The following is a 23,776-nucleotide window of genomic DNA, read 5'->3' as shown; positions in this document are numbered from 1 at the left end:
GAATTCCATTCGCTAAAAAACCATTTTCTACTTAAAACAGGAGAGAATTTTTTGTCTAAAAGATAATATTTGTGCATTTCATAAAAACAAATTCCTAAAATATCGTTCACAGATAAAATTTCATGTTTGAATAAAAGAATATTCCTGGCCGCCCACAGAGCTGCTTTAACGCAGTTAGTAATCTTCCATGCCATAATTTTCTGAGTCCTTGTTGGGCACTCCAGACATCCGTAAAATACGCCTTCACTTGTAATTCTTTTTATTCCGGTTATCTTCTTCATCAAGGGGAGGATTTTTGTCCATATTAGTTGTGAAAAATAACATTGCCAAAAGAGATGTAAGACTGTCTCGTCATCGCGGCATCCTCCCCTTGGACACGCAGCCGAGTTGGTCAGTCCCCTTCGATGCTGGAATGCCCGGCATGGAAGACACTCGTGGGCGCAGCTCCAGGCCAGATCCTTCTGTGAATTAAAAATGAATTTAGCATTAACCATGCTCCAGATAATTTTGCATTTGTTTTCATTAAAATTGCTAATGGGGGCTATTAAAACATTTTCTTTTATTTCCTTTAAAACATATTTACTATTTTTTACATCTTCTATTCTTTTGTCTTTTAGGTTAAAAAGGTTCACTATTTTTTCTAAAATCTTATACTGGTCTGGCAGGTTAAAAGCATATGGCGAGCTTAAAACCGTAGAGAACCATCCGTACCTCCTCATAAAATAGCCAGTGTTAAAACGGATAAAATAAGACCAGTAGTGTTCCTTAAAAACAGTATTAAGACACAGTGTAAAAAAATGGATTAAAAGAAATGCTTTTATATTTGGAAAATCTTTACCACCCATTAGCTTTGGTAACATCACTTTTTCTCTCCTGAGCTTCTCCATCCTAGAATTCCATAAAAATGTAAAACATGCCTTGGTAATCTTTTTTAATAAAATATCAGGGGGAGGGAAAACCATACTTAGATATAATAAAATTGGTAAAATCACCATTTTTGTGATTAAAATTTTTCCCTCCATTGTCAGTTTTCTAAGATTCCATAAACAAATTTTCTTATTAACTTTTTGTGCCACCAAGTCCCAACTGATAAAACCATTGTTTGACTCATTGAAGGAGACCCCTAAAATCTGTACAGACTCCGACACAGGGACTGGAATGTCCTGTAAAATCATATTGCCAATATTTAAAATATTACTTTTATTAAAATTGACTTTAAAACCGGAGGAGCAGCAAAATTGGTATATCTGTTGTAATGCTTTTTGCAGTGACGGGGCGTCCCTGCACAGGACCGCGACATCATCCATGTACCCCACCACTTTTGCCTCTAGTCCCCCCCCGCCCGGCAGGGGGACTCCACATATCTGCCTGTCATTCCTCAATCTGCAGAGTAGAGGCTCGATCGCACATATAAAAAGTAGTGGGGACAAGGGACACCCCTGCTTCACTCCGGAGTTTAAAAGGACATCCTGTGTCTTAAAACCCTTTACTAAAATCTTGCTCGTACAATTTTCATAAAAGGCCTTCAGAGACTGTAAAAAACCTTCTGGTATACCCATCTTTTCTAAAACCTTAAAAAGATAAAAATGTGATACTCTATCAAAGGCTTTCTCGAAATCTATGGATAAAACCGCCAATCTGCCTTTTCTCTCCTTCGTATCACCAATAGCATCTTTTAAAAGGTTTAAATTGTCCCATATGCTCCTCCCAGGTATCCCACAGACTTGGTTGGAGTGGACGATTTTCTCTATAACAGCCTTTAGTCTATTCGCGCAAATCTTGGCCATTATTTTATAGTCTGCGTTTAGTAAGGTGATAGGCCTCCAGTTTTTAATATCTGTTTTGTCCCCCTTTTTATAAAGCAGGGACACCTCACCTTTCTTCCAGGACCCCGGGAGGGCTTTTGTTCTAAAAACTTGAGTAAAAAGGGAATAGAGATCCTCTTTTAAAACTCCATAAAATGTGACATAAAACTCTATGGGTATACCATCAGGGCCAGGGACTTTACCTGTTTTAAAACTCTTGATGGTATCTAAAATCTCCTGTTCCGTAATATCCTGTAATAAAAAATCTTTGGAGACAGGATTTAAAACAGCGTCAACCTCCTTCAATGAGTCGTTCATCAAATCAACATTAACAAGCTTTATATTAAAAAGATCCGCATAAAATCTGTGTACCTTTTTTAAAATATTGTCAGTGTTTGTATCTCCATCAACATTGTCTAACAGGGTATGCTTATCGTTAATTTTCTTAAAAAAGTACCTGGAGCAGGTCTCATTTTCCTCGAGGTGTTTCATTTTTGAGCGAAAGACAATTTCCTTACCTCTCTGCTCCAGGCACTGGGAGATCTCCTTCCTAATCTCCATAATCTCCTCCTCCACCTGCATACCCTGTTCTCTGAACTTGTATTGGGTCTGCAGCCGGGTATTCAAATTAGCAAAAAAATCCTGTTTTTCTTTTGCTTTTCTCCTTCCGATTTTTATGAAAAAATCTCTTATTTTTATTTTTATTTTCTCCCACCATGAGACTATGGACATATTTGGATGTCTTACCCGTCTGCAGCCCTTATAAAAGGTAATAAAATCAGATAAAATTTGCGGATCATCTAAAAGGGAAACGTTCATTTTCCAGGCTTTTTTGACAGTATTTTTCCCAATATCATTTTTAACTTTAAAATACAATAATTTATGATCAGATAAAACATTGGGATTAAGATCACATTTAAAAGGCAGTACTTGATAAGAGCAGAATATAAAATCGATCCTGGAGCTACAGTTCACATTGCTCCAGGTGACGCCGGCCTCTGCAGATAAATTGCTGTTACATTTCTTAAAAACATCAGTAAGTTTAAAATCAGTAACTATATCTTTTAATAATGAGGAGGTTTTGTCATAATTCCTGCTTACTGAGTTAGAGAACCGGCGTTCCCCCTTTAAAATACAATTAAAATCACCCGCTAAAACAAGTGGCTCTGAATCGTTTAAAAAAAGGGGTAAAATCTCTAGCATTCTAGCTCTTTCATTCTTGTCCGAGGACCCATAAAAATTTAAAAACTGCCATCTAATACCGTCTATAAAAGCTTTGACCAATAAAATTCTACCTGGTAAAATTTCATTAAAACTGTCAATTAAAACGTTCCCTTTAAATAAAATGGCGACACCTGCGGCTCTGGAATCGTTAGACCCGGACCACACTGAAGGTCCGAGTCTCCAGTCTTCCTTATATTTGTTGTAGTTCGTGCGATGTGGGATACAGCATTCCTGTAGGAAAAAAACGGTGGCGGAAAAAATAGAAAGATAATCAAACAGGGCAGCTCTTCTCGTCTTGGAATGCACGCTCCTAACATTTAAGGAAATGCCACCTAACTCTGCCATGAGGAAAAGGGAAAAGAGACAGTCTTATGTAATCTTACCCGAGGTGGCCTCAGCAGTCCTCGGCGTTACCAGAGACCTCACTCGAACTCTCATCGCCCTCCGACTTCAAACCGACTGTATAACTTGAGGAGATTGGAGAGGAACTCATGTCAGACAGCTGACCCCCCGCCATACCTGAGGCACTTATCGCAAATGGGTCCCAGATGGACTCCACGGGCAAGGTTTCTGGAGCATATTGTATGGCAGCCTCCTCCCCTACGATAGGGGCAGGAAACGCACTCGCGGCCGTTTCCGGGACTTCTGTCACCTCAGAGGTAGCTATGCTTGTCTCCCCCAACTGGCGAGAAGGGGGGAGACCTTCAGCTGGTGCTTCCGGGGGCGCGTCAACTGGTTTCCCTGCTTTCGCTCTAGCAGGTACTCCCATCGGCACCCCCGCTGCCACCTCTGAGTACGCCCTACGCCTTTTAGTCCTTGCTGCCGCTCCGCCCGGGTCCTCTGCCTCAGGTACAGGCTGACCCAGCACCTCCTGCGGCCCAGGCGGATCAGCTTCATCCGAACTACCCATCTCCTCCGTTTCCTGAGGGGGCTTTTTCGTCCGCTGATCACTGGCTCTTCTCTTAAACCGCCTTTGCTCCTTTGGGTCACCTGTTTGGGGGGGTCTGCTGGAGGTGTCCATGTCATCTGCCTCTTCACCTCTTGGTTCCTCTCCTTGTGCGGGGGCGATCTGGCCTGCTGGCTGCTCTGGACGCCTCGGCCGGACCTCGGGTTGTTCCGATCTGTGGGGACAAGTAGCATATAGATGACCAACTCGGCTGCAAAAACGACACCTTTTCCCCAGAGGGCAAGTTTTGGCCTCGTGCTCAGAGCTGCCACAGTTCCTACAGGTGCTTTCGCAGAACTCTTTGGTGTGACCGTACTTTTGACATTTTCTACAGAATGGAGGCATTCCTGTATAAAAAAGATCTCCTGCCATATCACCTAATTTAAAGCGTGCTGGCGGCAACATTATCCCCCCTGCTGTATTGGCATCTCTATAACAAGTTACTAAAAATCTCCACTTTGACGTCCAAACTCCAACTTCGTTCATTATTTTGCCAATACATTTTACACTTTTGAAATAGGGGGATAAAAAGGACATCACATCTTTTAAATCAGCAAACGGGCAGTACATTTTTATCACAATCATCTTAGTGATGTCCAACACATGTTCGTAAAATTCAATACCGTCCAGTCTCGGATCGTTTTTTACCATGTATGCCGCCAGCAGATCTTGGAACACTCCATTCTGTACAAAAGTTATGTCGTATGTTCTTCTCCTAGGATAGTCTTGTACCGCCAATATCTCCCGCTTCTGAATGTTGAAAATGCCAACAAGCACGGTCTCCACCAAGAACTTCAGGCCGCAGGTTGTCGCCTTCTCTTCTGATACAATTACACGGATTGTATTCTTTATCCGGGCATACGCCGGTATCTCACCAGGACTTTCGTCCATGGTGAGGGGTTTTCAAGGAAAGTTACGCCACCCGTTGGTGACGTAACGTCTACGCAGCTTTTCCCCTTTTCGGCCGAAGCCTACACGGGGGATATGTGGATCGCAACTCGTTGCTCAGGACTAAGCCTCTCTCCCAAATAGCAGCACGGGGGTGAAGTCCAGGCGAACCTGGACGATCCCCCGAGGCCGAGAGAGAGGGTACCTGAGCACCTCCTAACCAAGACCAGGCAGCACTGACTACAAGTAATCAGAACTACACTTGATCTCAGCCAGAAGGCCGAGAAGCGATAACCCGAACGGGCCGCGCGTTGCCCGAGCCTGCCCGATACTGCTGTTCAGCCCTTGCAGCGATTCAGCCTACTTCTAGGCAATTCCATGGGGCCCTGCAGGCTCACACACTCACAGCTACACGGGAGGTGAATAAAGGCCGGAGAGGAAGCCAGACAGGATTTGCTTCTTTTGCTTGCACCACAATGCAGTGCTGAAAGAGGAGGAATCTACATAAAAACGCCTTCCTGGCAACGCCCAAATGCCCTGCTGCCATGCAGATAAACACTGGCAGCGGCAGCAAGTGCATGCCCACAGCAACCCCTTGTTCCTTCACACCTTGTATCAGCTGTAATCCAGTCCAGTCCAGTGCTGCCTGCTGAGCAGCACTGACCAACACTGCCTGGGCCCAGGCTTTTATCTCTGAGGCCCCATTATGATGTCAGAAAGCTGGCTCTTGCTCCTCAGGGCTCCACTATGACACGTGCAAAGTTCCGTCTGAACTTTATATAAGACGGTGCGGCTCAGTCAGTCACTCAGTGTTGCCTGAGAGGGCAACACTGCAACAGCCGGCCGCCAGGCTGTCTTTTTTTGCACAGCTAGTTGCCTCCAGGAGGCCACAAGAGGGAGACAAGGGACTGCAAAATGGAAAATAAGCATCCACCAACTTTACAGACAACTTCTCCTTGCTCCTACAACCTCCATCCTTGCACAGTTTGTTATTCTTCTAGGTAACATAGTAACAAATCCAAATTGCTGCTCTCTTTGTAGGCAAGCAAGGCTTTGTTGCAACTGCAATTCTTACTCCTTCTTGAAATGTAGGGACGACAGTACATTCCATCACATCCATCTAGTGTACACAGGTAGGTCCATTGTGGCGGGCGGGCGGCTTTAATGGCTGTTTGCTGTTCCCCTACTCCACTCCACTATTTGACTGTGGTGCTGCATCAATCAGTGGCTGGCTCAGGTGCAGCTCTTTAACTTACCTAAAAGGGAGGGCGGAGAGAAGACAAGGAAGGTGAATGAGCTGTTCCAATGTGAAATGCCGGAAACACAGACACACAGACGACACAAAACAAGAGGTGGCAATGTATTCATTAATTGCATTTAATCAATTAGCTCATTATCACTCATGCATTGTCCAACAGGTGTTGAAATAATGGGATTAAAAGGGGAGATCCCTTCAGAAAGACAGAAACAATGGCAAACACAAAAAACACTTTTGGAATCTGATTTTAGTCAACACATAAGGAAAGGGTGCACCGGTCCTGGAAATACTGCAATACCAGGTCAATGCGTGGAGTGGACAGAGCAAGCTCTATTTCCATCTCCCTGTTCTAAAAATCCATTTAATATATGGTCCCCAGATAGGGGACGTATCAGATATTAAACTGATAAGAACAGATACTACACTTGATCTTAGCCAAAAGGCCGAGAAGCGATAACCCGAACGGGCCGCGCGTTGCCCGAGCCTGCCCGATACTGCTGTTCAGCCCTTGCAGCGATTCAGCCTACTTCTAGGCAATTCCATGGGGCCCTGCAGGCTCACACACTCACAGCTACACGGGAGGTGAATAAAGGCCGGAGAGGAAGCCAGACAGGATTTGCTTCTTTTGCTTGCACCACAATGCAGTGCTGAAAGAGGAGGAATCTAAATAAAAACGCCTTCCTGGCAACACCCAAATGCCCTGCTGCCATGCAGATAAACACTGGCAGCGGCAGCAAGTGCATGCCCACAGCCACCCCTTGTTCCTTCACACCTTGTATCAGCTGTAATCCAGTCCAGTCCAGTGCTGCCTGCTGAGCAGCACTGACCAACACTGCCTGGGCCCAGGCTTTTATCTCTGAGGCCCCATTATGATGTCAGAAAACTGGCTCTGGCTCCTCAGGGCTCCACTATGACACGTGCAAAGTTCCGTCTGAACTTTATATAAGACGGTGCGGCTCAGTCAGTCACTCAGTGTTGCCTGAGAGGGCAACACTGCAACAGCCGGCCGCCAGGCTGTCTTTTTTTGCACAGCTAGTTGCCTCCAGGAGGCCACAAGAGGGAGACAAGGGACTGCAAAATGGAAAATAAGCATCCACCAACTTTACAGACAACTTCTCCTTGCTCCTACAACCTCCATCCTTGCACAGTTTGTTATTCTTCTAGGTAACATAGTAACAAATCCAAATTGCTGCTCTCTTTGTAGGCAAGCAAGGCTTTGTTGCAACTGCAATTCTTACTCCTTCTTGAAATGTAGGGACGACAGTACATTCCATCACATCCATCTAGTGTACACAGGTAGCTCCATTGTGGCGGGCGGGCGGCTTTAATGGCTGTTTGCTGTTCCCCTACTCCACTCCACTATTTGACTGTGGTGCTGCATCAATCAGTGGCTGGCTCAGGTGCAGCTCTTTAACTTACCTAAAAGGGAGGGCGGAGAGAAGACAAGGAAGGTGAATGAGCTGTCCCAATGTGAAATGCCGGAAACACAGACACACAGACGACACAAAACAAGAGGTGGCAATGTATTCATTAATTGCATTTAATCAATTAGCTCATTATCACTCATGCATTGTCCAACAGGTGTTGAAATAATGGGATTAAAAGGGGAGATCCCTTCAGAAAGACAGAAACAGTGGCAAACACAAAAAACACTTTTGGAATCTGATTTTAGTCAACACATAAGGAAAGGGTGCACCGGTCCTGGAAATACTGCAATTCCAGGTCAATGCGTGGAGTGGACAGAGCAAGCTCTATTTCCATCTCCCTGTTCTAAAAATCCATTTAATATATGGTCCCCAGATAGGGGACGTATCAGATATTAAACTGATAAGAACAGATACTACACTTGATCTTAGCCAAAAGGCCGAGAAGCGATAACCCGAACGGGCCGCGCGTTGCCCGAGCCTGCCCGATACTGCTGTTCAGCCCTTGCAGCGATTCAGCCTACTTCTAGGCAATTCCATGGGGCCCTGCAGGCTCACACACTCACAGCTACACGGGAGGTGAATAAAGGCCGGAGAGGAAGCCAGACAGGATTTGCTTCTTTTGCTTGCACCACAATGCAGTGCTGAAAGAGGAGGAATCTACATAAAAACGCCTTCCTGGCAACGCCCAAATGCCCTGCTGCCATGCAGATAAACACTGGCAGCGGCAGCAAGTGCATGCCCACAGCCACCCCTTGTTCCTTCATACCTTGTATCAGCTGTAATCCAGTCCAGTCCAGTGCTGCCTGCTGAGCAGCACTGACCAACACTGCCTGGGCCCAGGCTTTTATCTCTGAGGCCCCATTATGATGTCAGAAAGCTGGCTCTGGCTCCTCAGGGCTCCACTATGACACGTGCAAAGTTCCGTCTGAACTTTATATAAGACGGTGCGGCTCAGTCAGTCACTCAGTGTTGCCTGAGAGGGCAACACTGCAACAGCCGGCCGCCAGGCTGTCTTTTTTTGCACAGCTAGTTGCCTCCAGGAGGCCACAAGAGGGAGACAAGGGACTGCAAATGGAAAATAAGCATCCACCAACTTTACAGACAACTTCTCCTTGCTCCTACAACCTCCATCCTTGCACAGTTTGTTATTCTTCTAGGTAACATAGTAACAAATCCAAATTGCTGCTCTCTTTGTAGGCAAGCAAGGCTTTGTTGCAACTGCAATTCTTACTCCTTCTTGAAATGTAGGGACGACAGTACATTCCATCACATCCATCTAGTGTACACAGGTAGGTCCATTGTGGCGGGCGGGCGGGCGGCTTTAATGGCTGTTTGCTGTTCCCCTACTCCACTCCACTATTTGACTGTGGTGCTGCATCAATCAGTGGCTGGCTCAGGTGCAGCTCTTTAACTTACCTAAAAGGGAGGGCGGAGAGAAGACAAGGAAGGTGAATGAGCTGTTCCAATGTGAAATGCCGGAAACACAGACACACAGACGACACAAAACAAGAGGTGGCAATGTATTCATTAATTGCATTTAATCAATTAGCTCATTATCACTCATGCATTGTCCAACAGGTGTTGAAATAATGGGATTAAAAGGGGAGATCCCTTCAGAAAGACAGAAACAATGGCAAACACAAAAAACACTTTTGGAATCTGATTATAGTCAACACATAAGGAAAGGGTGCACCGGTCCTGGAAATACTGCAATACCAGGTCAATGCGTGGAGTGGACAGAGCAAGCTCTATTTCCATCTCCCTGTTCTAAAAATCCATTTAATATATGGTCCCCAGATAGGGGACGTATCAGATATTAAACTGATAAGAACAGATACTACACTTGATCTTAGCCAAAAGGCCGAGAAGCGATAACCCGAACGGGCCGCGCGTTGCCCGAGCCTGCCCGATACTGCTGTTCAGCCCTTGCAGCGATTCAGCCTACTTCTAGGCAATTCCATGGGGCCCTGCAGGCTCACACACTCACAGCTACACGGGAGGTGAATAAAGGCCGGAGAGGAAGCCAGACAGGATTTGCTTCTTTTGCTTGCACCACAATGCAGTGCTGAAAGAGGAGGAATCTAAATAAAAACGCCTTCCTGGCAACACCCAAATGCCCTGCTGCCATGCAGATAAACACTGGCAGCGGCAGCAAGTGCATGCCCACAGCCACCCCTTGTTCCTTCACACCTTGTATCAGCTGTAATCCAGTCCAGTCCAGTGCTGCCTGCTGAGCAGCACTGACCAACACTGCCTGGGCCCAGGCTTTTATCTCTGAGGCCCCATTATGATGTCAGAAAGCTGGCTCTGGCTCCTCAGGGCTCCACTATGACACGTGCAAAGTTCCGTCTGAACTTTATATAAGACGGTGCGGCTCAGTCAGTCACTCAGTGTTGCCTGAGAGGGCAACACTGCAACAGCCGGCCGCCAGGCTGTCTTTTTTTGCACAGCTAGTTGCCTCCAGGAGGCCACAAGAGGGAGACAAGGGACTGCAAAATGGAAAATAAGCATCCACCAACTTTACAGACAACTTCTCCTTGCTCCTACAACCTCCATCCTTGCACAGTTTGTTATTCTTCTAGGTAACATAGTAACAAATCCAAATTGCTGCTCTCTTTGTAGGCAAGCAAGGCTTTGTTGCAACTGCAATTCTTACTCCTTCTTGAAATGTAGGGACGACAGTACATTCCATCACATCCATCTAGTGTACACAGGTAGCTCCATTGTGGCGGGCGGGCGGCTTTAATGGCTGTTTGCTGTTCCCCTACTCCACTCCACTATTTGACTGTGGTGCTGCATCAATCAGTGGCTGGCTCAGGTGCAGCTCTTTAACTTACCTAAAAGGGAGGGCGGAGAGAAGACAAGGAAGGTGAATGAGCTGTCCCAATGTGAAATGCCGGAAACACAGACACACAGACGACACAAAACAAGAGGTGGCAATGTATTCATTAATTGCATTTAATCAATTAGCTCATTATCACTCATGCATTGTCCAACAGGTGTTGAAATAATGGGATTAAAAGGGGAGATCCCTTCAGAAAGACAGAAACAGTGGCAAACACAAAAAACACTTTTGGAATCTGATTTTAGTCAACACATAAGGAAAGGGTGCACCGGTCCTGGAAATACTGCAATTCCAGGTCAATGCGTGGAGTGGACAGAGCAAGCTCTATTTCCATCTCCCTGTTCTAAAAATCCATTTAATATATGGTCCCCAGATAGGGGACGTATCAGATATTAAACTGATAAGAACAGATTTTTTAAGTTGACTACCCCAACTTTGGGGGTAACCGTTTATTAAAATTTTTCAGATTTTACAATAATCAACATTTTTACAGAGATTCAAATTTACAACAATGGTTAAGAAATAAATACAAATTGTCAGATTAAAATCATACAATTTATAAAAGGGCACTTGGTGGCATCATATTATAGAATTCCATTCGCTAAAAAACCATTTTCTACTTAAAACAGGAGAGAATTTTTTGTCTAAAAGATAATATTTGTGCATTTCATAAAAACAAATTCCTAAAATATCGTTCACAGATAAAATTTCATGTTTGAATAAAAGAATATTCCTGGCCGCCCACAGAGCTGCTTTAACGCAGTTAGTAATCTTCCATGCCATAATTTTCTGAGTCCTTGTTGGGCACTCCAGACATCCGTAAAATACGCCTTCACTTGTAATTCTTTTTATTCCGGTTATCTTCTTCATCAAGGGGAGGATTTTTGTCCATATTAGTTGTGAAAAATAACATTGCCAAAAGAGATGTAAGACTGTCTCGTCATCGCGGCATCCTCCCCTTGGACACGCAGCCGAGTTGGTCAGTCCCCTTCGATGCTGGAATGCCCGGCATGGAAGACACTCGTGGGCGCAGCTCCAGGCCAGATCCTTCTGTGAATTAAAAATGAATTTAGCATTAACCATGCTCCAGATAATTTTGCATTTGTTTTCATTAAAATTGCTAATGGGGGCTATTAAAACATTTTCTTTTATTTCCTTTAAAACATATTTACTATTTTTTACATCTTCTATTCTTTTGTCTTTTAGGTTAAAAAGGTTCACTATTTTTTCTAAAATCTTATACTGGTCTGGCAGGTTAAAAGCATATGGCGAGCTTAAAACCGTAGAGAACCATCCGTACCTCCTCATAAAATAGCCAGTGTTAAAACGGATAAAATAAGACCAGTAGTGTTCCTTAAAAACAGTATTAAGACACAGTGTAAAAAAATGGATTAAAAGAAATGCTTTTATATTTGGAAAATCTTTACCACCCATTAGCTTTGGTAACATCACTTTTTCTCTCCTGAGCTTCTCCATCCTAGAATTCCATAAAAATGTAAAACATGCCTTGGTAATCTTTTTTAATAAAATATCAGGGGGAGGGAAAACCATACTTAGATATAATAAAATTGGTAAAATCACCATTTTTGTGATTAAAATTTTTCCCTCCATTGTCAGTTTTCTAAGATTCCATAAACAAATTTTCTTATTAACTTTTTGTGCCACCAAGTCCCAACTGATAAAACCATTGTTTGACTCATTGAAGGAGACCCCTAAAATCTGTACAGACTCCGACACAGGGACTGGAATGTCCTGTAAAATCATATTGCCAATATTTAAAATATTACTTTTATTAAAATTGACTTTAAAACCGGAGGAGCAGCAAAATTGGTATATCTGTTGTAATGCTTTTTGCAGTGACGGGGCGTCCCTGCACAGGACCGCGACATCATCCATGTACCCCACCACTTTTGCCTCTAGTCCCCCCCCGCCCGGCAGGGGGACTCCACATATCTGCCTGTCATTCCTCAATCTGCAGAGTAGAGGCTCGATCGCACATATAAAAAGTAGTGGGGACAAGGGACACCCCTGCTTCACTCCGGAGTTTAAAAGGACATCCTGTGTCTTAAAACCCTTTACTAAAATCTTGCTCGTACAATTTTCATAAAAGGCCTTCAGAGACTGTAAAAAACCTTCTGGTATACCCATCTTTTCTAAAACCTTAAAAAGATAAAAATGTGATACTCTATCAAAGGCTTTCTCGAAATCTATGGATAAAACCGCCAATCTGCCTTTTCTCTCCTTCGTATCACCAATAGCATCTTTTAAAAGGTTTAAATTGTCCCATATGCTCCTCCCAGGTATCCCACAGACTTGGTTGGAGTGGACGATTTTCTCTATAACAGCCTTTAGTCTATTCGCGCAAATCTTGGCCATTATTTTATAGTCTGCGTTTAGTAAGGTGATAGGCCTCCAGTTTTTAATATCTGTTTTGTCCCCCTTTTTATAAAGCAGGGACACCTCACCTTTCTTCCAGGACCCCGGGAGGGCTTTTGTTCTAAAAACTTGAGTAAAAAGGGAATAGAGATCCTCTTTTAAAACTCCATAAAATGTGACATAAAACTCTATGGGTATACCATCAGGGCCAGGGACTTTACCTGTTTTAAAACTCTTGATGGTATCTAAAATCTCCTGTTCCGTAATATCCTGTAATAAAAAATCTTTGGAGACAGGATTTAAAACAGCGTCAACCTCCTTCAATGAGTCGTTCATCAAATCAACATTAACAAGCTTTATATTAAAAAGATCCGCATAAAATCTGTGTACCTTTTTTAAAATATTGTCAGTGTTTGTATCTCCATCAACATTGTCTAACAGGGTATGCTTATCGTTAATTTTCTTAAAAAAGTACCTGGAGCAGGTCTCATTTTCCTCGAGGTGTTTCATTTTTGAGCGAAAGACAATTTCCTTACCTCTCTGCTCCAGGCACTGGGAGATCTCCTTCCTAATCTCCATAATCTCCTCCTCCACCTGCATACCCTGTTCTCTGAACTTGTATTGGGTCTGCAGCCGGGTATTCAAATTAGCAAAAAAATCCTGTTTTTCTTTTGCTTTTCTCCTTCCGATTTTTATGAAAAAATCTCTTATTTTTATTTTTATTTTCTCCCACCATGAGACTATGGACATATTTGGATGTCTTACCCGTCTGCAGCCCTTATAAAAGGTAATAAAATCAGATAAAATTTGCGGATCATCTAAAAGGGAAACGTTCATTTTCCAGGCTTTTTTGACAGTATTTTTCCCAATATCATTTTTAACTTTAAAATACAATAATTTATGATCAGATAAAACATTGGGATTAAGATCACATTTAAAAGGCAGTACTTGATAAGAGCAGAATATAAAATCGATCCTGGAGCTACAGTTCACATTGCTCCAGGTGACGCCGGCCTCTGCAGATAAATTGCTGTTACATTTCTTAAAAACATCAGTAAGTTTAAAATCAGTAACTATATCTTTTAATAATGAGGAGGTTTTGTCATAATTCCTGCTTACTGAGTTAGAGAACCGGCGTTCCCCCTTTAAAATACAATTAAAATCACCCGCTAAAACAAGTGGCTCTGAATCGTTTAAAAAAAGGGGTAAAATCTCTAGCATTCTAGCTCTTTCATTCTTGTCCGAGGACCCATAAAAATTTAAAAACTGCCATCTAATACCGTCTATAAAAGCTTTGACCAATAAAATTCTACCTGGTAAAATTTCATTAAAACTGTCAATTAAAACGTTCCCTTTAAATAAAATGGCGACACCTGCGGCTCTGGAATCGTTAGACCCGGACCACACTGAAGGTCCGAGTCTCCAGTCTTCCTTATATTTGTTGTAGTTCGTGCGATGTGGGATACAGCATTCCTGTAGGAAAAAAACGGTGGCGGAAAAAATAGAAAGATAATCAAACAGGGCAGCTCTTCTCGTCTTGGAATGCACGCTCCTAACATTTAAGGAAATGCCACCTAACTCTGCCATGAGGAAAAGGGAAAAGAGACAGTCTTATGCAATCTTACCCGAGGTGGCCTCAGCAGTCCTCGGCGTTACCAGAGACCTCACTCGAACTCTCATCGCCCTCCGACTTCAAACCGACTGTATAACTTGAGGAGATTGGAGAGGAACTCATGTCAGACAGCTGACCCCCCGCCATACCTGAGGCACTTATCGCAAATGGGTCCCAGATGGACTCCACGGGCAAGGTTTCTGGAGCATATTGTATGGCAGCCTCCTCCCCTACGATAGGGGCAGGAAACGCACTCGCGGCCGTTTCCGGGACTTCTGTCACCTCAGAGGTAGCTATGCTTGTCTCCCCCAACTGGCGAGAAGGGGGGAGACCTTCAGCTGGTGCTTCCGGGGGCGCGTCAACTGGTTTCCCTGCTTTCGCTCTAGCAGGTACTCCCATCGGCACCCCCGCTGCCACCTCTGAGTACGCCCTACGCCTTTTAGTCCTTGCTGCCGCTCCGCCCGGGTCCTCTGCCTCAGGTACAGGCTGACCCAGCACCTCCTGCGGCCCAGGCGGATCAGCTTCATCCGAACTACCCATCTCCTCCGTTTCCTGAGGGGGCTTTTTCGTCCGCTGATCACTGGCTCTTCTCTTAAACCGCCTTTGCTCCTTTGGGTCACCTGTTTGGGGGGGTCTGCTGGAGGTGTCCATGTCATCTGCCTCTTCACCTCTTGGTTCCTCTCCTTGTGCGGGGGCGATCTGGCCTGCTGGCTGCTCTGGACGCCTCGGCCGGACCTCGGGTTGTTCCGATCTGTGGGGACAAGTAGCATATAGATGACCAACTCGGCTGCAAAAACGACACCTTTTCCCCAGAGGGCAAGTTTTGGCCTCGTGCTCAGAGCTGCCACAGTTCCTACAGGTGCTTTCGCAGAACTCTTTGGTGTGACCGTACTTTTGACATTTTCTACAGAATGGAGGCATTCCTGTATAAAAAAGATCTCCTGCCATATCACCTAATTTAAAGCGTGCTGGCGGCAACATTATCCCCCCTGCTGTATTGGCATCTCTATAACAAGTTACTAAAAATCTCCACTTTGACGTCCAAACTCCAACTTCGTTCATTATTTTGCCAATACATTTTACACTTTTGAAATAGGGGGATAAAAAGGACATCACATCTTTTAAATCAGCAAACGGGCAGTACATTTTTATCACAATCATCTTAGTGATGTCCAACACATGTTCGTAAAATTCAATACCGTCCAGTCTCGGATCGTTTTTTACCATGTATGCCGCCAGCAGATCTTGGAACACTCCATTCTGTACAAAAGTTATGTCGTATGTTCTTCTCCTAGGATAGTCTTGTACCGCCAATATCTCCCGCTTCTGAATGTTGAAAATGCCAACAAGCACGGTCTCCACCAAGAACTTCAGGCCGCAGGTTGTCGCCTTCTCTTCTGATACAATTACACGGATTGTATTCTTTATCCGGGCATACGCCGGTATCTCACCAGGACTTTCGTCCATGGTGAGGGGTTTTCAAGGAAAGTTACGCCACCCGTTGGTGACGTAACGTCTACGCAGCTTTTCCCCTTTTCGGCCGAAGCCTACACGGGGGATATGTGGATCGCAACTCGTTGCTCAGGACTAAGCCTCTCTCCCAAATAGCAGCACGGGGGTGAAGTCCAGGCGAACCTGGACGATCCCCCGAGGCCGAGAGAGAGGGTACCTGAGCACCTCCTAACCAAGACCAGGCAGCACTGACTACAAGTAATCAGAACTACACTTGATCTCAGCCAGAAGGCCGAGAAGCGATAACCCGAACGGGCCGCGCGTTGCCCGAGCCTGCCCGATACTGCTGTTCAGCCCTTGCAGCGATTCAGCCTACTTCTAGGCAATTCCATGGGGCCCTGCAGGCTCACACACTCACAGCTACACGGGAGGTGAATAAAGGCCGGAGAGGAAGCCAGACAGGATTTGCTTCTTTTGCTTGCACCACAATGCAGTGCTGAAAGAGGAGGAATCTACATAAAAACGCCTTCCTGGCAACGCCCAAATGCCCTGCTGCCATGCAGATAAACACTGGCAGCGGCAGCAAGTGCATGCCCACAGCCACCCCTTGTTCCTTCATACCTTGTATCAGCTGTAATCCAGTCCAGTCCAGTGCTGCCTGCTGAGCAGCACTGACCAACACTGCCTGGGCCCAGGCTTTTATCTCTGAGGCCCCATTATGATGTCAGAAAGCTGGCTCTGGCTCCTCAGGGCTCCACTATGACACGTGCAAAGTTCCGTCTGAACTTTATATAAGACGGTGCGGCTCAGTCAGTCACTCAGTGTTGCCTGAGAGGGCAACACTGCAACAGCCGGCCGCCAGGCTGTCTTTTTTTGCACAGCTAGTTGCCTCCAGGAGGCCACAAGAGGGAGACAAGGGACTGCAAATGGAAAATAAGCATCCACCAACTTTACAGACAACTTCTCCTTGCTCCTACAACCTCCATCCTTGCACAGTTTGTTATTCTTCTAGGTAACATAGTAACAAATCCAAATTGCTGCTCTCTTTGTAGGCAAGCAAGGCTTTGTTGCAACTGCAATTCTTACTCCTTCTTGAAATGTAGGGACGACAGTACATTCCATCACATCCATCTAGTGTACACAGGTAGGTCCATTGTGGCGGGCGGGCGGGCGGCTTTAATGGCTGTTTGCTGTTCCCCTACTCCACTCCACTATTTGACTGTGGTGCTGCATCAATCAGTGGCTGGCTCAGGTGCAGCTCTTTAACTTACCTAAAAGGGAGGGCGGAGAGAAGACAAGGAAGGTGAATGAGCTGTTCCAATGTGAAATGCCGGAAACACAGACACACAGACGACACAAAACAAGAGGTGGCAATGTATTCATTAATTGCATTTAATCAATTAGCTCATTATCACTCATGCATTGTCCAACAGGTGTTGAAATAATGGGATTAAAAGGGGAGATCCCTTCAGAAAGACAGAAACAATGGCAAACACAAAAAACACTTTTGGAATCTGATTATAGTCAACACATAAGGAAAGGGTGCACCGGTCCTGGAAATACTGCAATACCAGGTCAATGCGTGGAGTGGACAGAGCAAGCTCTATTTCCATCTCCCTGTTCTAAAAATCCATTTAATATATGGTCCCCAGATAGGGGACGTATCAGATATTAAACTGATAAGAACAGATACTACACTTGATCTTAGCCAAAAGGCCGAGAAGCGATAACCCGAACGGGCCGCGCGTTGCCCGAGCCTGCCCGATACTGCTGTTCAGCCCTTGCAGCGATTCAGCCTACTTCTAGGCAATTCCATGGGGCCCTGCAGGCTCACACACTCACAGCTACACGGGAGGTGAATAAAGGCCGGAGAGGAAGCCAGACAGGATTTGCTTCTCTTGCTTGCACCACAATGCAGTGCTGAAAGAGGAGGAATCTACATAAAAACGCCTTCCTGGCAACGCCCAAATGCCCTGCTGCCATGCAGATAAACACTGGCAGCGGCAGCAAGTGCATGCCCACAGCCACCCCTTGTTCCATCACACCTTGTATCAGCTGTAATCCAGTCCAGTCCAGTGCTGCCTGCTGAGCAGCACTGACCAACACTGCCTGGGCCCAGGCTTTTATCTCTGAGGCCCCATTATGATGTCAGAAAGCTGGCTCTGGCTCCTCAGGGCTCCTCTATGACACGTGCAAAGTTCCGTCTGAACTTTATATAAGACGGTGCGGCTCAGTCAGTCACTCAGTGTTGCCTGAGAGGGCAACACTGCAACAGCCGGCCGCCAGGCTGTCTTTTTTTGCACAGCTAGTTGCCTCCAGGAGGCCACAAGAGGGAGACAAGGGACTGCAAAATGGAAAATAAGCATCCACCAACTTTACAGACAACTTCTCCTTGCTCCTACAACCTCCATCCTTGCACAGTTTGTTATTCTTCTAGGTAACATAGTAACAAATCCAAATTGCTGCTCTCTTTGTAGGCAAGCAAGGCTTTGTTGCAACTGCAATTCTTACTCCTTCTTGAAATGTAGGGACGACAGTACATTCCATCACATCCATCTAGTGTACACAGGTAGGTCCATTGTGGCGGGCGGGCGGGCGGCTTTAATGGCTGTTTGCTGTTCCCCTACTCCACTCCACTATTTGACTGTGGTGCTGCATCAATCAGTGGCTGGCTCAGGTGCAGCTCTTTAACTTACCTAAAAGGGAGGGCGGAGAGAAGACAAGGAAGGTGAATGAGCTGTTCCAATGTGAAATGCCGGAAACACAGACACACAGACGACACAAAACAAGAGGTGGCAATGTATTCATTAATTGCATTTAATCAATTAGCTCATTATCACTCATGCATTGTCCAACAGGTGTTGAAATAATGGGATTAAAAGGGGAGATCCCTTCAGAAAGACAGAAACAATGGCAAACACAAAAAACACTTTTGGAATCTGATTTTAGTCAACACATAAGGAAAGGGTGCACCGGTCCTGGAAATACTGCAATACCAGGTCAATGCGTGGAGTGGACAGAGCAAGCTCTATTTCCATCTCCCTGTTCTAAAAATCCATTTAATATATGGTCCCCAGATAGGGGACGTATCAGATATTAAACTGATAAGAACAGATACTACACTTGATCTTAGCCAAAAGGCCGAGAAGCGATAACCCGAACGGGCCGCGCGTTGCCCAAGCCTGCCCGATACTGCTGTTCAGCCCTTGCAGCGATTCAGCCTACTTCTAGGCAATTCCATGGGGCCCTGCAGGCTCACACACTCACAGCTACACGGGAGGTGAATAGAGGCCGGAGAGGAAGCCAGACAGGATTTGCTTCTTTTGCTTGCACCACAATGCAGTGCTGAAAGAGGAGGAATCTACATAAAAACGCCTTCCTGGCAACGCCCAAATGCCCTGCTGCCATGCAGATAAACACTGGCAGCGGCAGCAAGTGCATGCCCACAGCCACCCCTTGTTCCTTCACACCTTGTATCAGCTGTAATCCAGTCCAGTCCAGTGCTGCCTGCTGAGCAGCACTGACCAACACTGCCTGGGCCCAGGCTTTTATCTCTGAGGCCCCATTATGATGTCAGAAAGCTGGCTCTGGCTCCTCAGGGCTCCACTATGACACTTGCAAAGTTCCGTCTGAACTTTATATAAGACGGTGCGGCTCAGTCAGTCACTCAGTGTTGCCTGAGAGGGCAACACTGCAACAGCCGGCCGCCAGGCTGTCTTTTTTTGCACAGCTAGTTGCCTCCAGGAGGCCACAAGAGGGAGACAAGGGACTGCAAAATGGAAAATAAGCATCCACCAACTTTACAGACAACTTCTCCTTGCTCCTACAACCTCCATCCTTGCACAGTTTGTTATTCTTCTAGGTAACATAGTAACAAATCCAAATTGCTGCTCTCTTTGTAGGCAAGCAAGGCTTTGTTGCAACTGCAATTCTTACTCCTTCTTGAAATGTAGGGACGACAGTACATTCCATCACATCCATCTAGTGTACACAGGTAGGTCCATTGTGGCGGGCGGGCGGGCGGCTTTAATGGCTGTTTGCTGTTCCCCTACTCCACTCCACTATTTGACTGTGGTGCTGCATCAATCAGTGGCTTGCTCAGGTGCAGCTCTTTAACTTACCTAAAAGGGAGGGCGGAGAGAAGACAAGGAAGGTGAATGAGCTGTTCCAATGTGAAATGCCGGAAACACAGACGACACAAAACAAGAGGTGGCAATGTATTCATTAATTGCATTTAATCAATTAGCTCATTATCACTCATGAATTGTCCAACAGGTGTTGAAATAATGGGATTAAAAGGGGAGATCCCTTCAGAAAGACAGAAACAATGGCAAACACAAAAAACACTTTTGGAATCTGATTTTAGTCAACACATAAGGAAAGGGTGCACCGGTCCTGGAAATACTGCAATACCAGGTCAATGCGTGGAGTGGACAGAGCAAGCTCTATTTCCATCTCCGTGTTCTAAAAATCCATTTAATATATGGTCCCCAGATAGGGGACGTATCAGATATTAAACTGATAAGAACAGATACTACACTTGATCTTAGCCAAAAGGCCGAGAAGCGATAACCCGAACGGGCCGCGCGTTGCCCGAGCCTGCCCGATACTGCTGTTCAGCCCTTGCAGCGATTCAGCATACTTTTAGGCAATTCCATGGGGCCCTGCAGGCTCACACACTCACAGCTACACGGGAGGTGAATAAAGGCCGGAGAGGAAGCCAGACAGGATTTGCTTCTTTTGCTTGCACCACAATGCAGTGCTGAAAGAGGAGGAATCTACATAAAAACGCCTTCCTGGCAACGCCCAAATGCCCTGCTGCCATGCAGATAAACACTGGCAGCGGCAGCAAGTGCATGCCCACAGCCACCCCTTGTTCCTTCACACCTTGTATCAGCTGTAATCCAGTCCAGTCCAGTGCTGCCTGCTGAGCAGCACTGACCAACACTGCCTGGGCCCAGGCTTTTATCTCTGAGGCCCCATTATGATGTCAGAAAGCTGGCTCTGGCTCCTCAGGGCTCCACTATGACACTTGCAAAGTTCCGTCTGAACTTTATATAAGACGGTGCGGCTCAGTCAGTCACTCAGTGTTGCCTGAGAGGGCAACACTGCAACAGCCGGCCGCCAGGCTGTCTTTTTTTGCACAGCTAGTTGCCTCCAGGAGGCCACAAGAGGGAGACAAGGGACTGCAAAATGGAAAATAAGCATCCACCAACTTTACAGACAACTTCTCCTTGCTCCTACAACCTCCATCCTTGCACAGTTTGTTATTCTTCTAGGTAACATAGTAACAAATCCAAATTGCTGCTCTCTTTGTAGGCAAGCAAGGCTTTGTTGCAACTGCAATTCTTACTCCTTCTTGAAATGTAGGGACGACAGTACATTCCATCACATCCATCTAGTGTACACAGGTAGGTCCATTGTGGCGGGCGGGCGGCTTTAATGGCTGTTTGCTGTTCCCCTACTCCACTCCACTATTTGACTGTGGTGCTGCATCAATCAGTGGCTTGCTCAGGTGCAGCTCTTTAACTTACCTAAAAGGGAGGGCGGAGAGAAGACAAGGAAGGTGAATGAGCTGTTCCAATGTGAAATGCCGGAAACACAGACGACACAAAACAAGAGGTGGCAATGTATTCATTAATTGCATTTAATCAATTAGCTCATTATCACTCATGAATTGTCCAACAGGTGTTGAAATAATGGGATTAAAAGGGGAGATCCCTTCAGAAAGACAGAAACAATGGCAAACACAAAAAACACTTTTGGAATCTGATTTTAGTCAACACATAAGGAAAGGGTGCACCGGTCCTGGAAATACTGCAATACCAGGTCAATGCGTGGAGTGGACAGAGCAAGCTCTATTTCCATCTCCGTGTTCTAAAAATCCATTTAATATATGGTCCCCAGATAGGGGACGTATCAGATATTAAACTGATAAGAACAGATACTACACTTGATCTTAGCCAAAAGGCCGAGAAGCGATAACCCGAACGGGCCGCGCGTTGCCCGAGCCTGCCCGATACTGCTGTTCAGCCCTTGCAGCGATTCAGCCTACTTTTAGGCAATTCCATGGGGCCCTGCAGGCTCACACACTCACAGCTACACGGGAGGTGAATAAAGGCCGGAGAGGAAGCCAGACAGGATTTGCTTCTTTTGCTTGCACCACAATGCAGTGCTGAAAGAGGAGGAATCTACATAAAAACGCCTTCCTGGCAACGCCCAAATGCCCTGCTGCCATGCAGATAAACACTGGCAGCGGCAGCAAGTGCATGCCCACAGCCACCCCTTGTTCCTTCACACCTTGTATCAGCTGTAATCCAGTCCAGTCCAGTGCTGCCTGCTGAGCAGCACTGACCAACACTGCCTGGGCCCAGGCTTTTATCTCTGAAGCCCCATTATGATGTCAGAAAGCTGGCTCTGGCTCCTCAGGGCTCCACTATGACACTTGCAAAGTTCCGTCTGAACTTTATATAAGACGGTGCGGCTCAGTCAGTCACTCAGTGTTGCCTGAGAGGGCAACACTGCAACAGCCGGCCGCCAGGCTGTCTTTTTTTGCACAGCTAGTTGCCTCCAGGACGCCACAAGAGGGAGACAAGGGACTGCAAAATGGAAAATAAGCATCCACCAACTTTACAGACAACTTCTCCTTGCTCCTACAACCTCCATCCTTGCACAGTTTGTTATTCTTCTAGGTAACATAGTAACAAATCCAAATTGCTGCTCTCTTTGTAGGCAAGCAAGGCTTTGTTGCAACTGCAATTCTTACTCCTTCTTGAAATGTAGGGACGACAGTACATTCCATCACATCCATCTAGTGTACACAGGTAGGTCCATTGTGGCGGGCGGGCGGGCGGGCGGCTTTAATGGCTGTTTGCTGTTCCCCTACTCCACTCCACTATTTGACTGTGGTGCTGCATCAATCAGTGGCTGGCTCAGGTGCAGCTCTTTAACTTACCTAAAAGGGAGGGCGGAGAGAAGACAAGGAAGGTGAATGAGCTGTTCCAATGTGAAATGCCGGAAACACAGACACACAGACGACACAAAACAAGAGGTGGCAATGTATTCATTAATTGCATTTAATCAATTAGCTCATTATCACTCATGCATTGTCCAACAGGTGTTGAAATAATGGGATTAAAAGGGGAGATCCCTTCAGAAAGACAGAAACAATGGCAAACACAAAAAACACTTTTGGAATCTGATTTTAGTCAACACATAAGGAAAGGGTGCACCGGTCCTGGAAATACTGCAATACCAGGTCAATGCGTGGAGTGGACAGAGCAAGCTCTATTTCCATCTCCCTGTTCTTAAAATCCATTTAATATATGGTCCCCAGATAGGGGACGTATCAGATATTAAACTGATAAGAACAGATACTACACTTGATCTTAGCCAAAAGGCCGAGAAGCGATAACCCGAACGGGCCGCGCGTTGCCCGAGCCTGCCCGATACTGCTGTTCAGCCCTTGCAGCGATTCAGCCTACTTCTAGGCAATTCCATGGGGCCCTGCAGGCTCACACACTCACAGCTACACGGGAGGTGAATAGAGGCCGGAGAGGAAGCCAGACAGGATTTGCTTCTTTTGCTTGCACCACAATGCAGTGCTGAAAGAGGAGGAATCTACATAAAAACGCCTTCCTGGCAACGCCCAAATGCCCTGCTGCCATGCAGATAAACACTGGCAGCGGCAGCAAGTGCATGCCCACAGCCACCCCTTGTTCCTTCACACCTTGTATCAGCTGTAATCCAGTCCAGTCCAGTGCTGCCTGCTGAGCAGCACTGACCAACACTGCCTGGGCCCAGGCTTTTATCTCTGAGGCCCCATTATGATGTCAGAAAGCTGGCTCTGGCTCCTCAGGGCTCCACTATGACACGTGCAAAGTTCCGTCTGAACTTTATATAAGACGGTGCGGCTCAGTCAGTCACTCAGTGTTGCCTGAGAG

The 23,776-nt window shown here is 45.9% G+C and overlaps 9 non-coding genes across 9 annotated transcripts; all 9 read right to left on the bottom strand.

Annotated features, from left to right (window-relative positions):
- Nucleotides 1-6,385: 6,385 nt before the first annotated feature.
- Nucleotides 6,386-6,576, bottom strand: LOC142674777 (U2 spliceosomal RNA). Its single transcript, XR_012851865.1, has one exon. It is a non-coding gene; the product is annotated as a U2 spliceosomal RNA (small nuclear RNA).
- Nucleotides 6,577-7,806: 1,230 nt separating this feature from the next.
- Nucleotides 7,807-7,997, bottom strand: LOC142674851 (U2 spliceosomal RNA). The gene has a single exon (XR_012851932.1). It is a non-coding gene; the product is annotated as a U2 spliceosomal RNA (small nuclear RNA).
- A 1,233-nt stretch (nucleotides 7,998-9,230) lies between these two features.
- LOC142674776 (U2 spliceosomal RNA) lies at nucleotides 9,231-9,421 on the bottom strand. Its single transcript, XR_012851864.1, has one exon. It is a non-coding gene; the product is annotated as a U2 spliceosomal RNA (small nuclear RNA).
- Nucleotides 9,422-10,651: 1,230 nt separating this feature from the next.
- Nucleotides 10,652-10,838, bottom strand: LOC142674901 (U2 spliceosomal RNA). The gene has a single exon (XR_012851976.1). It is a non-coding gene; the product is annotated as a U2 spliceosomal RNA (small nuclear RNA).
- Nucleotides 10,839-17,370: 6,532 nt separating this feature from the next.
- Nucleotides 17,371-17,561, bottom strand: LOC142674775 (U2 spliceosomal RNA). The gene has a single exon (XR_012851863.1). It is a non-coding gene; the product is annotated as a U2 spliceosomal RNA (small nuclear RNA).
- A 1,234-nt stretch (nucleotides 17,562-18,795) lies between these two features.
- On the bottom strand, nucleotides 18,796-18,986 carry LOC142674774 (U2 spliceosomal RNA). The gene has a single exon (XR_012851862.1). It is a non-coding gene; the product is annotated as a U2 spliceosomal RNA (small nuclear RNA).
- A 1,226-nt stretch (nucleotides 18,987-20,212) lies between these two features.
- Nucleotides 20,213-20,403, bottom strand: LOC142674815 (U2 spliceosomal RNA). The gene has a single exon (XR_012851900.1). It is a non-coding gene; the product is annotated as a U2 spliceosomal RNA (small nuclear RNA).
- Nucleotides 20,404-21,625: 1,222 nt separating this feature from the next.
- LOC142674814 (U2 spliceosomal RNA) lies at nucleotides 21,626-21,816 on the bottom strand. Its single transcript, XR_012851899.1, has one exon. It is a non-coding gene; the product is annotated as a U2 spliceosomal RNA (small nuclear RNA).
- A 1,238-nt stretch (nucleotides 21,817-23,054) lies between these two features.
- Nucleotides 23,055-23,245, bottom strand: LOC142674840 (U2 spliceosomal RNA). The gene has a single exon (XR_012851922.1). It is a non-coding gene; the product is annotated as a U2 spliceosomal RNA (small nuclear RNA).
- Nucleotides 23,246-23,776: the final 531 nt, after the last annotated feature.

Source organism: Rhinoderma darwinii, assembly GCF_050947455.1.
Source record: "Rhinoderma darwinii isolate aRhiDar2 chromosome 2 unlocalized genomic scaffold, aRhiDar2.hap1 SUPER_2_unloc_21, whole genome shotgun sequence".
Classification (NCBI taxonomy): Eukaryota; Metazoa; Chordata; class Amphibia; order Anura; family Rhinodermatidae; genus Rhinoderma; species Rhinoderma darwinii.
The sequence above is the reverse complement of the archived record's forward strand: the minus strand, read 5'-3'. Positions and strand labels throughout refer to the sequence as shown.